This window comes from Cyprinus carpio, chromosome B3 (genome assembly GCF_018340385.1).
Source record: "Cyprinus carpio isolate SPL01 chromosome B3, ASM1834038v1, whole genome shotgun sequence".
NCBI lineage: Eukaryota > Metazoa > Chordata > Actinopteri > Cypriniformes > Cyprinidae > Cyprinus > Cyprinus carpio.
This window is the reverse complement of record NC_056599.1, coordinates 8,839,518-8,853,765: the sequence shown is the minus strand read 5'-3', so window position 1 is coordinate 8,853,765 and position 14,248 is coordinate 8,839,518. Positions and strand designations below refer to the sequence as shown.

At 36.6% G+C, this 14,248-nt stretch overlaps 1 long non-coding RNA gene across 1 annotated transcript; it reads right to left on the bottom strand.

Moving 5' to 3' along the window:
* Positions 1-18: 18 nt before the first annotated feature.
* On the bottom strand, positions 19-14,207 carry LOC122136465. The gene is made up of 3 exons (XR_006154152.1): positions 14,043-14,207; positions 770-931; positions 19-160 (listed from the first exon to the last, which is right to left on the bottom strand). It is a non-coding gene; the product is annotated as an uncharacterized LOC122136465 (long non-coding RNA).
* Positions 14,208-14,248: the final 41 nt, after the last annotated feature.

Here is a 14,248-nt window from a genome sequence, read left to right as displayed (position 1 = left end):
ACATCCAAATCTAACTGAAGCTGATGATCAATGGACTTTCCTGCAGGACAGTCATCCCAAAGTACACATCCAAATCTACTTCTGCTTGGTTCAGGGATCAGTCATAGAATGTTCTTGAGTGGCCTGTTCAGTCTCCAGATTTAATTCTCATTGAAAATATCTGGTTGAAGAAAGCAGCGGCAATGGCAATGTGAAAACCAAAGATTATCAGTGATCTGGAAGCTTTTTCAGATGAGGAATGGGCCAAGACTGTAGTAGAGAGGTGACAGAAGCTTCTAAACACTTATAGACAGGGTTTATTGCTGATTTTAAAGAATAAAAGATTCTGCGCCAAATTTGAACATAAATGTTTAGATCCAATAAGAATTATCATCATGATTCATCAATGTTACATTCTCAGAATCACTCAAAAGTGTATTAACAAACTTTCTCTAACACTTTACTGATGCCTTTGTTGAATTGTTTTCATAAAATTTTGTTCTCCTTAGCAAAATGTCTTGCAGGTCAACGGGGTTGAATAATTTTGATTGCAACTGTATTATAACCTTCTTCAGTGATACTGCAGTCTGAAAGTCTTCAGAAAGACTAAATAAATACATAGAAACATTTCCCATCACCTTAAAAAAAATCAATCTGTCAGTATTTTATAAATATATCTAAACCAACACACCAATTTCACATCACTGACCCATTCCTTGTGACACAGCACCAGTTTACAGACCAGCTGGAGCTTTACATTGATTCATGTTTAGATTAACCAAATTCAGACCTGAGTATCTGTAGTGTCTGTGAATTTCTCAGCAGACTGGAGATTTCTGTCACTCCAGAGTCTCCTATTTGATTCCTGCTCAGATCCAGCTCTCTGAGGTTTGAATTAAACGCTGATGCCAGAGCAGCACAACCTTCATCTGTAATACTGATGCAGTTTAACCTGTAGAAGAGAGAACACAACTAATTAAGATATACATACAATTACACAAATAGCACATTTAGCTGCTAGTTTTATCCACCAATATGAGATTTGCATGATAATCACACTGTGAAATAACGTTTTTTTTAATTTGATAATTATACAAATATTTTGTATTTTACAGTACAATACTTCAGCCTAAACCATACTTACAATGCTGTCTTAATTTCTTTACTTTTCAATAAAAGAGTTTTATTTTGTTGGAAAAACTGAACACTGACCTTTAAGTTTCTGTGTTTAGTTCACAACACAATTATAAACACTTTGTTGTACAAATCTAGTTAAATCTGTTAACATCAGCTGACCTCAGAAGACTACAGAGGGTAGTCCGGACTGCTGAGAGAATCATCAGTACAACCCTCCCGTCTATTCAAGAACTGTACTTATCCAGAGTGAGCAAAAGGGCTGGCAAAATCACTCTGGACCCCTCACATCCAGCACACTCCCTGTTTGAACTGTTGCCATCTGGTCGACGCTACAGAGCACTGAGCACCAGAACGACCAGACACAGGAACAGTTTCTTCCCTCAGGCAATCCATCTAATGAACACTTGACAATAACTGTGGAACACACTACACTATTTATATTTACAGACACATTCACTTATTATCTAACACACATACTTAGTGTACACTTTAAATTATTATTTTTTTGCACATAATATACCTGTACATACATAACTGCTCGTAATATATCTGCCATACAATTGTCAATTTGCATATTGTCATTCCTTACCTACTGATTTGTATTTTTTGTATTTTTTTTATTCTTTTATTGTGTGTTTTTTGTTCTGTCATTCTGTTGCACTGCGGAGCTTCTGTCACGAAAACAAATTCCCCGTATGTGTGAACATACCTGGCAATTCAGATTTTATATTGAAAAGATAATTAGAGCTGTCCCTGTCAAAAAACTAGGTGAATCATTCAAATTCACGTTATAAGCACAAAATAACTCGCTCACCAGCATTTATTTATTTATTTAGTCGTAAAGAACATCTACTAATGAGAACAAAAAATATCAGAAATAAATCAATTACCAAAACCACATCTTAGATTAAAATATATTTCACATTTAATCTGATTCTGAATTATTGAATGTTTTCAGTTTTACAACAGTTTTTGTTTGGAGATACATATAAAACAATTTTCCATAACTTATAAAACAGCATTTATTTCGTCGTTTTATTTCCAAATATAGCTCAGTCCAAAATCAATGTTTAGTTGTAAACATGTTAAAGATTAACGGAGAGACTGTCAATTGATAAAGTGATCAGCTGTTTCCTCACAAACATCTGTGTACTGAACTCCACTGTTATCCTTTAAAAAAGCCAAATCAAGGTCTTGTCTCCAGCAGCTCCAGAGACAAGAGCTGCGACACCGGATGTGTCATCTGCACTCTATTCTGATGTTCAAGCTTCAACAGTGAATCTAATCACTAGTGCATAGGCAAAAGTTCACTTAAAGAATGAACAAAGTGGCATCAATATAACTTTGAATGAAGCTGATTGAAAAAACTAAGCTGCCAATCTTCCAGCTAAGAGTGAAGTCAGTAAGTGAAATGAAGTGACATGTGGACAAGTATGGTGACCCATACACAGAATTTGTGCTCTGCATTTAACCCATCACACACAAAACACAAACAAGTGAACACACACACACACACACACACTGTGAACCGGGGTGTAAATTTCCTCCAAACAGTTGAAGGGGTTTGCAAACAGTGATGACGGTTTTTGTGGGCGAAGCCGATCTGGTGGCAGAAAATGCCAGTTTTAACATAGCAGTCTATGCAAGCCATGGAATAAAAGAATACAAAAGGTAAATTCTGAGTTTTTATTTCAAAATTCTGACTTTTTTCTTGAAATTCCAAGATTATATCTCACAATTCTGATAAGAAAAATCAAGTTATCATTCTCTCTTTTCCCCTCGGCTCAGAATCATGAGTTTATAATCCCACACTTCTGGGGCCTCATGTATAAACGTTGCGTATGCACAAAACAGGCATAGAAATGTGCGTAAGCAATTTTCCACGTACATACAGGGATTTATTAAAAAATAAACTTGCCGTAAATATGTGCAATGTGCAAGTAATAGCAAAGAATGATTGCAGACTCTCTTTTCCTTTCAATATACACTTTTAGATAAAATACTCTGCTCATGGATGGAGTTAAGCATTGACATTACATAAAGTTATTATTCAAAAGTTAAACAAAACATATGAATTTAGATATTTAAACATATTTGTAGCTGATGTGCTGTTTTTTGATCACTTTTCTTCTTGCATGCTGTTTTAATGACTGCGATGAGTGCTAGGCACACACTGCTGGATTCAGTGGTTGAACGGTCCACTGGCAAGTTTGAATCGGTCTGATTATATTAGCCTACTGCACAACCAAGACTGCACAGAGGTGTTTATATCACGTAAAGGCAGACTTCTTCTGCGATCTCCAGAACATTATGAAAACAGCATTATGATTGAAGGATAGAATCTGAAGCAAACTGTAAAATTTGCACGTTTCTTTTTTATATTTTGTCAGTGACGCCACATCAGACAATTATGTACACTTATTTCCACACACCGTATTTCTGATTCTACTATAGCCTTTTTAAATATCCTAAAACATTTGATTTGTTTAAAACTATTACAAACCCCGATTCCAAGTTGGGAAACTGTACAAATTGTGAATAAAAACAGAATGCAATGATGTGGAAGTTTCAAATTTCAATATTTTATTCAGAATACATCATAGATGACATATCAAATGTTTAAACTGAGAAAATGTCTCATTTTAAGGGAAAAATAAGTTGATTTTAAATTTCATGGCATCAACACATCTCAAAAAAGTTGGGACAAGGCCATGTTTATGACTGTGTGGCATCCCCTCTTCTTTTTATAATAGTCTGCAAACGTCTGGGGACTGAGGAGACAAGTTGCTCAAGTTTAGGAATAGGAATGTTGTCATATTCTTGTCTAATACAGGCTTCTAGTTGCTCAACTGTCTTAGGTCTTCTTTTTTGCATCTTCCTCTTTATGATGCACCAAATGTTTTCTATGGGTGAAAGATCTGGACTGCGGGCTGGCCATTTCAATACCCGGATCCTTCTTCTACGCAGCCATGATGTTGTAATTGATGCAGTATGTGGTCTGGCATTGACATGTTGGAAAATGCAAGGTCTTCCCTGAAAGAGACGACGTCTGGATGGGAGCATATGTTGTTCTAGAACTTGGATATACCTTTCAGCATTGATGGTACCTTTCCAGATGTGTAAGCTGCCCATGCCACACGCACTAATGCAACCCCATACCGTCAGAGATGCAGGCTTCTGAACTGAGCGCTCAGCAACTTGGGTTGTCCTGGTCCTCTTTAGTCCTGATGACATGGCATCCCAGTTTTCCAAAAAGAACTTCAAATTTTGATTCGTCTGACAACAGAACAGTTTTCCACTTTGCCACTCTGTCCATTTTAAATGAGCCTTGGCCCAGAGAAAATGCCTGCGCTTCTGGATCATGTTTAGATATGGCTTCTTTTTTGACCTATAGAGTTTTAGCCGGCAACGGCGAATGGCACGGTGGATTGTGTTCACCGACAATGTTTTCTGGAAGTATTCCTGAACCCATGTTGTGATTTCCATTACAGTAGCATTCCTGTATGTGATGCAGTGCCATATAAGGGCCTGAAGATCACGGGCATCAAGTATGGTTTTCCGGCCTTGACCCTTACACACAGAGATCGTTCCAGATTCTCTGAATCTTTGGATGATATTATGCACTGTAGATGATGATAACTTCAAACTCTTTGCAATTTTTCTCTGAGATACTCCTTTCTGATATCGCGCCCCTATTTTCCGCCGCAGCATTGGGGGAATTGGTGATCCTCTGCCCATCTTGACTTCTGAGAGACACTGCCACTCTGATAGGCTCTTTTTATACCCAATCATGTTGCCAACTGACCTAATAAGTTGCAAATTGTTCCTCCAGCTGTTCCTTATATGTACATTTAACTTTTCTGGCCTCTTATTGCTACCTGTCCCAACTTTTCTGGAATGTGTAGCTCTCATGAAATCCAAAAGGAGCCAATATTTGGCATGACATTTCAAAATATCTCACTTTCAACATTTGATATGTTATTTATATTCTATTGTGAATAAAATATAAGTTTATGAGATTCTGAGATTCTCTGAGAAGTATTTTATACAATTTTTTTTACATTCATTTTGAAACATTTATTCAAAAACAAGACAAAGACAGTGAATGATTTTCACCAATGTAATGTACCATACAAATAGCATTTTTAGTCCGCATGTCATTTTTCTAACGTCTTGTCCCTATGACGGTGTTAAACATGGTCACGTGGATGGGAATATGCATTAAAATGACATGCAGATGAGGTTATGCATAGTAAAACTAGGCATTGTATGCTCCATATATGGTGATTTTGGGGAGAAGATGCACGTACGCACAATATTCCTCTGACAGGGATTTATAACAGGATTTTTGTGCAGGTTTTGGGATACGCATGGTTTTATAAACAGGAAAGTGTTTGTGTGTACGCCAAATACAGTTTGCTCCCATACACATGGATAATACACTTACCTGAGGGACTCATGTGGACACAGTTTGCACACCTTTTTTTTCCCCTCAGAATTGCCAAACTCGCAGTTGTTGAGGTAAAGTAAGTTATAAAGTCTGAACTTAGGAGATATAAACTTGCATTTGCGAGAGAAAAAGTCAGAATTGTGCCATAAAATAGGTAGGCTAAATGTAATGTAAAATGTTATAGGTTTAAATAGTATTTCATACTTTAACTGTAAGTAGGGCTAATACAATATGTCCCCTATATGAATATCATATAAACCCATTGTTAAAATGTAATTTATGCTTTAAAAGTAGGGTAATCATAGCAGGTTTCATCCATAGTTTGTCCGTTTAAACGTCTGCGTTTAGCTTCAAATGGCATCTTTGATGACATTATTCTATAAAAATTATTTGCATTCTGATTCTGACATCCAAAAATATATTAACACATTTTTCTTCTCTTATTCCATGGATTTGACCCGTTTCCTTCCACTTGTTCCCGGTGTTTTTCAGACGTAACTGTGACGTCTACTCCAAAAGTGACGTAACTGTGACGTCTACTCCAAATTGGTCTATAAAGATTAAATTTATCAAGAGCAGGGGACACAAAATAATACAACTAAAATTGTACTTGTAAGGACAAGTATACACAGCCTTACTACTATTAGTGCAGCAGGGATTCCGTGCCAAATTAGACAACTTCGAGCCGTTGTGGTCATGCAGAGACAGCGTTTGTGTCCGTTGTAGACATTACCATCCGTCAAGCAGGTAACATTATTATTGCTAACATAGCAAACTCATCGAAAAATACAGAAATTAATTACTTCATCCGATGTTTAAGTGAATAAAATAGCCTTGACAGTCGAGTTCCTAATCGAGTAACTATTGACTTTGTTCTCGCTCACCGGACTTGTGTGTATGTTTGTGTGTGTGTTTATGTGTGTGTGTGTGTGTGTAGATGATGCAGGGTTGCTGGGTTTTCGCAAAAAAAACACGCCCAATTGCTACTCAAAACTAGCCCAATCACGTTTCGAGGGGGGTTCCCTGGAAAAATTGCATTCATATCATGTTATTGGGGTCGCTTCAACCCATGGCATCAGTGTTAAAGTAGCCCAACTCCGCAGGAAAACCACAAACTCTGCAACACTGAGGTGATGTAAAAGAGGAAAGCAGGCATTTGGGCCAAAGCACTGTGAGGCAAGGGAGGGGAGACTCAAAATATTTATAAACCTAAAATTATTTAAAGTATAGTTTGCATTGTTTTACTACTTACAAAGTTATTTAAAGTATAAAACGTTGTTATTTACAATACACAGCATGGTTTTTAATCATTTTTAGAGGGGAGCATTTGGGGGTTTGGTGCCTTGCTCAAGTGTCTCACCTCAGTCATGGTATTGAGGGTAGAAGAGAGTGTTTGTTATTCACTCCCCCTACAGACAATTCCTGACCTAACACATAAACCAACAACCAACCTTTTACAAACAAAACCAACTAACTAACAATCACACTATGACTTCCCCCCAGTACATTTTTTAATGGGAAACTGTGTGAGTTGTGTTGTAGTTAATAGCCACTGACAGATTTTGAGTGATGCCACCAGTGTTTGAACACACATAGAAAACAATAGATATGAATTTAAAAGACATGGCGCTTCTCCAGTGTGCTGATGCTAAATGTTGGTGGGTACTGGTTGAAGAACAAGATTTATTGACACTAACTCATGATCTGCTCACATGTAAAGGCACTTCACTCTTAACCCTATGGGGCCGACTAACGCAAATATGCGTTTTGAGGAATCTTCTCCTGATAACACCAAAAAGAACTTAAATTACACTTTCAGTTTTAATCGTACAGATAAGAGCAATACATCAATCGAATCTTTAAAGGGTCTAATTTTATTTGTATCCACACATAATAACAACAAAACTTTGTGCATTTATAAAATAAAGATAACAAACAGGGTGCTCTCTCTGCAGCCTTGTTCTACAGTGATCTTCATTTAGAAATGCGTCATTAAAATGAACTCTAACTCAGTCAATACACAACAAAGAGAAACAATAAAGATATCAAAAGAAAGCTTGTGTAAGGGAAACAGGTCAATTTAGCTCAAAGGGAATCATTTAAGATTTTAAAGGGAATTTGACCAGAATCACTGTTTCACGGCTGATCACTGAAACGGCCAGCGATTCACTGAACGAGCCGTTTAACATCAAATCTGCTCTGGATATTAATATCCAAAGTATAGTGAAAACACTATTAATTAGCACAGTAACAAGATCGGCAGTTTAAGACATTAACTTGTAAGCACAAAACACAAGATACTTCTCTTTTCAATATGAATAAGGCTTTATTAGACAAATCTAAGACATATAAACTAATCCAACGGGAAGTCGTGGCCTAATGGTTTAGAGAGTCGGACTCCCAATCGAAGGGTTGTGAGTTCGAGTCTCGGGCCGGCAGGAATTGTAGGTGGGGGGAGTGAATGTGCAGCACTCTCTCCACCTTCAATACCATGACTTAGGTGCCCTTGAGCAAGGCACCGAACCCCCAACTGCTCCCCCGGGCGCCGCAGCATAAAATGGCTGCCCACTGCTCCGGGTGTGTGTTCACGGTGTGTGTGTTCACTGTGTGTGTGTGCACTTGAGTTCCTCAATGAGGTTAAGATTATATTAGATAAGGAAAGCACAGATCAGAGTCTGGAGGTACATTACTTGTGATGCCTGTTTAACGGAGTTCCCTTTGTTGTCGCTGAAAAGGGGGTTTCCCGAGGTTGCTGATGGGCTGGAAGTTCAGTAGTCGTTGAAGTGACGTCTTGGGAAGCCCGTGGTTGTGCGTTGGTTGACGATGCGTAGTTGTGGGCAGGTTGAACGGGCACTCGAGGTCGGACTCGGAGACACGGCGTTACAAAAACTTAACTCAGAACACGAAACTCTCAACGGAAAGAAAAGAAACTAAAGTAAAAGAACAGAGGTAAAGTTTGTCGAGACTAGGTGGTGTTTCTTCTCATCGTGGCTAAGTAGCAGCAGGCGTGCAGGCCGAAGCATGCTGGAACGGCGCTCAAAGAACGCTAAAAGTGATGACAAAGCATGACTAAAAGCAAAACGCTAAAAGCTAAAGCAAAAAGCTAAAAGCAAGCTAAAAGCCGGCATGACTGATAGCAAAAGCTAAACGCAATCTAAAAGCTAAAAGCACAACTTGATGGTGTCCTGGGTATTTAAACTGGCCTTTTGGCCACACCTCAAATGTTGTCTTGACCAATTAGATATTGTCTTTTCTCGGGGTGTTGCGATGTTTGTCCCACCCATTCATAAATCATATGTTTTATCTTATCAAGCACGTGGTCCAAATTTTCCCGCTCTTGCAGGGTATAATTTGGACATGATTCCTATAACAAGAATATGATACATTTGACAAATAACTGATGGTCAGAAACCTTTCAAGCAAGAAGATTCGAACACACACATACTAAACATGAATATGATCCCTTAAGCTATTCGAGAGTTATTTAAAAAGACATACACAATAAGTGATTAGAAACATTAAAGTCAAATGTGTGGGTTACACATAAATGAATATGGAGTTAAGCAATGGACTGATATTCATTTATAAGTCTTTTTGAGTTAATTTTGGTGCATCTTCATCTGTATAATACTAGAGGTTAAAAGTTCCCCTTAAAGGAATTTCAGTCTGGTACCGCTAGGTGGAGGAAGTCAAATCCAATGATCTTGTTTACTCTCATGAGTTTACATGTGATCGTCATGCTGTGCATCTCTTTGACCATCAATCTGGATTACTTGCCCCAAATTTGACAATCTTTTCTCTGAATTGAAATTGTCAATAATTGTTCCAATGGTTTTAATGTTGAAAGCTTTTCTCTGAAAGAGTTGGTTGGTTATCTTGCTTCAGACTGTGGTGCTAGGAGTTGATTTACAACATCCTGTTGCCTTTCTGTGGAATTCGGCTCATGTTTCAACCAGGCTCACGATCGAATCTTTAATTTGTCAGGGTCAGGCCTGATACTACGCGTTTTGGGGTACTTTTAACCCTCTGAAGTCGATTAACGCGTATACACGTTTTGGGGTATTTTCTCCTGATAACCCCGAAAAGAACTTAAATTACACTTTCAGTTTTGATCGTACAGATAAGAGCAATACATCAATCGAATCTGTAAAGGGTCTAATTTTTTGTATACAGACATAATAACAACAAAACTTTGTGCACTTATAAAATAAAGATAACAAACAAGGAGTGCTGTCTGCAGCCTTTGTCTGCACTGATCTTCAGTTACAAACGCGTCATTAAAATGAACTGTAACTCAGTGAATACTCAACACAGAGACATGAGAGAGATATCTATAGAAAGCCTGACATGTCTACTTTTAAACTGAACAAGTGCTGCCGAAAACAAATATTCTGTGATAAAGTAATCCATATGAAAACAACACGATGTCCGTTTTTCACGTCTCCCTTCATTATCTTATAATGCGACCACGCCCCCACGCTGAACGTGCTTTTGAGATTCAAATGTTTCACTGAAGCGCGCAGCTTTAATACACCCCACACAACAGAAGACAACGCAGCGAGATTGTTCTTCAAGTTTTTTTATTTTACTGTTTGCTTTGCGATGAGAGGAATAAGACATAATTCACCCAAAAAAGATGTGATGTGGTTGAGGATTTGAGATTTGGATTTCCTCAGAAAAAAAGAATTAAGCACTTTATCCAGCAGAGATCATAAACACGAGTAAGTCTCTTTTTATTTATTTATATACTTGTACTAGTTTTCACATAACGTGTAAACATTTTACTAGTTAGACTTTTTCCAAAGACTTTTTCCAAACTATAATTCCTGACTAAATGTATAATCAATTGAAATATTATGAAGTTTCAATAACAATATACGCTACTATACCATTCAAAAGCTTGATGTAAATAATATACATGTACCAATAAATGTAACTGTAACAAATGTAATAAACAATACTGTTAATCAATTTATCCCCCCTAAAAAACCTGAAAAAAATATTCTCAGCTCTTTTCAACATTAATAATAATAATAATAATGATAATAATAATAACAATAAATGTTTTTTTGTAGAAAATAAGATTGTTAAAAGGATTTCTGAAGGATTGTGTGACTGGAGTAATGATGCAAAAAATTCAGTTTGAAAGTCAGCTTTGATTGTTCCTAATAAACTGTTTAACTGCACTCACAAGTGAATATTAAATTGTGTTGTGGGATAATTAAATATATTCTAAATAAACTACAAACATAAAATTATGTACATTTATTTTGTCCTCACATTCTTTCTTGTAACTCATCCCTCTCAGTGACACAGCTGACTGAATGGCTCATTATGCAGCTCATTATGCAGGCCTTTGTCTTCTCAGGTGTGAATTCATGATAGTTGACGCCTACTCGCATATGACTTTTACCAACAAAAATATCTTAGAAAATTTAAAATCAATATATAGTTTTCTGTAAGTGAGTAAACAAGATGATTTTCACATCATTTAGAAAAAAAAAATTACAGGCTACAAGCTCCAGTTCTCAAAAGTCCTGGGAACCAATTTTCTGTATGTGTTTTATTGCCTTATTCAAGTGATTTAACATTTTTAGTTTTTCACTAACCACACATAACATTTGTTTTTCTCAAAAAACACAATCATGTACATACATGCTGCTCACATATTATTATAGCCTAGTTTGTGCTGATTACAGTGAGATTAGACTTTAGTCATTTAGATATTTATAAGAAACTGAAAAAAGCACAAATGTCAGGGCATGACAAAACTTCTCCAGGCCCCAAAAATTTAAACATGAAAACAATGTCGGTATTGAGCAAGTGCTACCAAAACAAATATTCTGTGATAAAGTAATCCACATGAAAACAACACGATGTCCGTCTTTCACGTCTCCCTTCATTATATCTAATGTGACCACGCCCACACGCAGAGCGCGCTATTGTTATTATAATGGTCCAAGTGAAGCTCACAGTGGGTAAACACCCCATAACAACAAACAAAGCAGCGAGTTTTTTACATTTTACTATTGCACTTCGCACTGAGAGGAATGAGACTGAATTTCACCGCAGAAAAGACTTGCTGTGACAAAAAAAGAAAGAATTCACCTCAAGAAGCTTTGGATTAGCTTTGGATTATTGATGTAGCGGCTTGATCAAGCAGAGATCCTAAACATGAACAAGTCTTTTTTTTTTATTATCCTACGTATTAATTTTCACATAACCTGTACACATTTTACTAGTTAGACTTTTTTCAAACTATAATTCCTGACTAAATGTATAATCAAGTGAAAAATTATAAAGTTTCATTCACAGCATCTAAATGTCTCACCATGCCAGGATGTTTTTTTTATGTTATATAACATAAACACTAATACGATATATATATATATATATATATATATATATATATATATATATATATATATAGTTGCTAGCCTAATGTCAGTAAGAATGGTTAGACAAAGCTTTACTGAGATAGGCTATTCTCTGTTCATGGATATAGCCAAATATGTTTATAACTATATATATATTGCATAGGCCTACATACAAAGCATGCTTGCGTTTATGAATGTAACTAAGCTTCTGTTCATAAATATCTACTCTGGTGTAAGTATTCTGAATGTGTTATACCCGGGACTTTGTCTTCTCAGGTGTGTATCGCAGCATTATGAATGATAGTTGACGCCTTCTCACATATACCTTTCCTACACAAAAAGTGTCTTAAAAAATGTAAATCAATATATTGTTTTCTGTGAGTGAGTAATCAAGATGATTTTCACATCATTTTGAAGCAAAAATTATAGGCTTCAAAATCTGTTCTCAAAAGCCTTGTGAACAAATGTTCTCTAGGTGTTTTATTGTCTTATTTTAGTGACTTCAAAATGTTAGTTTTTAACTAACCACGCATAAACGTCACTTTCTCAAAAACACAATCATGTACATACATGCTGCTCACATGTTATTGTAGCCCAGTTTGTGCTGATTACAGTGTTATTTAGCCATTTATATGTTTATAAGCAACTGAAAAAAACACAAATATCAGGGCATGTCAAAACTTCTCTAGGCCCCCAAAACACCCTCAGGCCCCAGAGGGTTAAGCATGTGGCACTGCAGACCGTATATTTAATTAATTGAATTGCAGCCTTTTGTGATTTGATAACTGCAATAATCCATATCACAATGTTGAGTTTATTTTGATTAATTGTGCAGTCCTGATGAGAAGTGTAAAATATTTTCAAATTTATGAAATTGTGGTGGGTCACTAGAGTCTGGGGTAATTAATGGGATACACTTTTAAAATACTTACTTCAGCTTTTCCAGTCTACACTGTACATTTTCAAACAGAGTCAAGATGATCTTCATTCCTGGGTTTCCTAGTTTATTCTCACTCAGATCCAGCTCTGTCAGATTTGAAGGGTTTGAATTTAAAGCTGTAGCCAGAACATGACACCCTCCTTCTGTGATACAGTTGTTCTTCAGACTGCATAAAGAGAAAACACTTCCGTATTAATCTGAATATTTACCAGTATGTTTTAGCTGACAGTTGACAAATACTGCTGATGTTAATGATAGCCACATTACAAAAGTCACATGTGTTTTTTTTCAGTCAGCAGTCTCTTATAAAAGAAACATAAGAAAAACAGCAGAAAGAATTAAAAAATGTCCTTGTAACAATGAAAAAACGTACATCAGTGTGTAGAGTGTACAGTGTTTATCCTGCAGTAGAGCAGCGATCTGATTCACTCATGCAGAACATTGAGATCCAGTGATCTCTGTCTACTCATCGTGCCTAGATCTAGACTTAAAAAACGAGGTTCATGGTCATTTGCATTCAGAAATGCCTCCAATAAACCATATATGGTGACAACACCTCCCTTTATAAATCATGTGAATGTATAATATCCTCACCGAAATCATGGAAAAAGAAAGCAGTACTGACTGAGAAGTCATTCTGTGCTCTCACTAAACAGATCAGCTCGCTCTGTGAAAACACAATCTCTGCACAGCGCATGGTTTGCCTAATCTTCCAGCAAAGCCAGATCAATGACACTATAGCTACATTTCAAATGACTTCCCAGCTGCACGGCAAATAAAAAAGGCTTATCTTACTTAGTATCTTTGTCTTGTTTCTAGTTAAAATATCTAAAAATTCTTAATTCAAGATGCATTTACTATATAAGCAGATATTTAGTCTTGTTTCCTGGGGGGGGTCAGTGGAAGATGTTACATCAATTAGGAAGATCCCACACTTTGCGTGAAACTGTTCTTATGCACTCATTAAACACACATCTGTGCGTATACTCTGTTGATAAATGAGGGCCCTGTAATGTAGAGTTTATGCTGGAATTAAAGCCTGCAAATTTCACTGAGCTGAAGTAGTTCTGTCCTCAATTATGTGGCAAATGATCTAGGTCCATGTTAACAATTGGATCTGAATTCTAACCAAACACTAGGGATTGTCACAAAAACTTACCTCAGTATCTCTAATTTGCAATTAATATTTTTCAAGCCAGTGCAAAGGAGCTCCACTTCTGAATCCTGCAGATTATTATTGTTCATGTTCAGCACTTTCAGATTAGTTTCTGATCCAAGAACTGTAGCCAGAGCTGGACAGCTTTTGTCTGTTAAGCCACAATCATTTAGCCTAAAAGAAAAATAAATAAAATCACAGTTAGATAC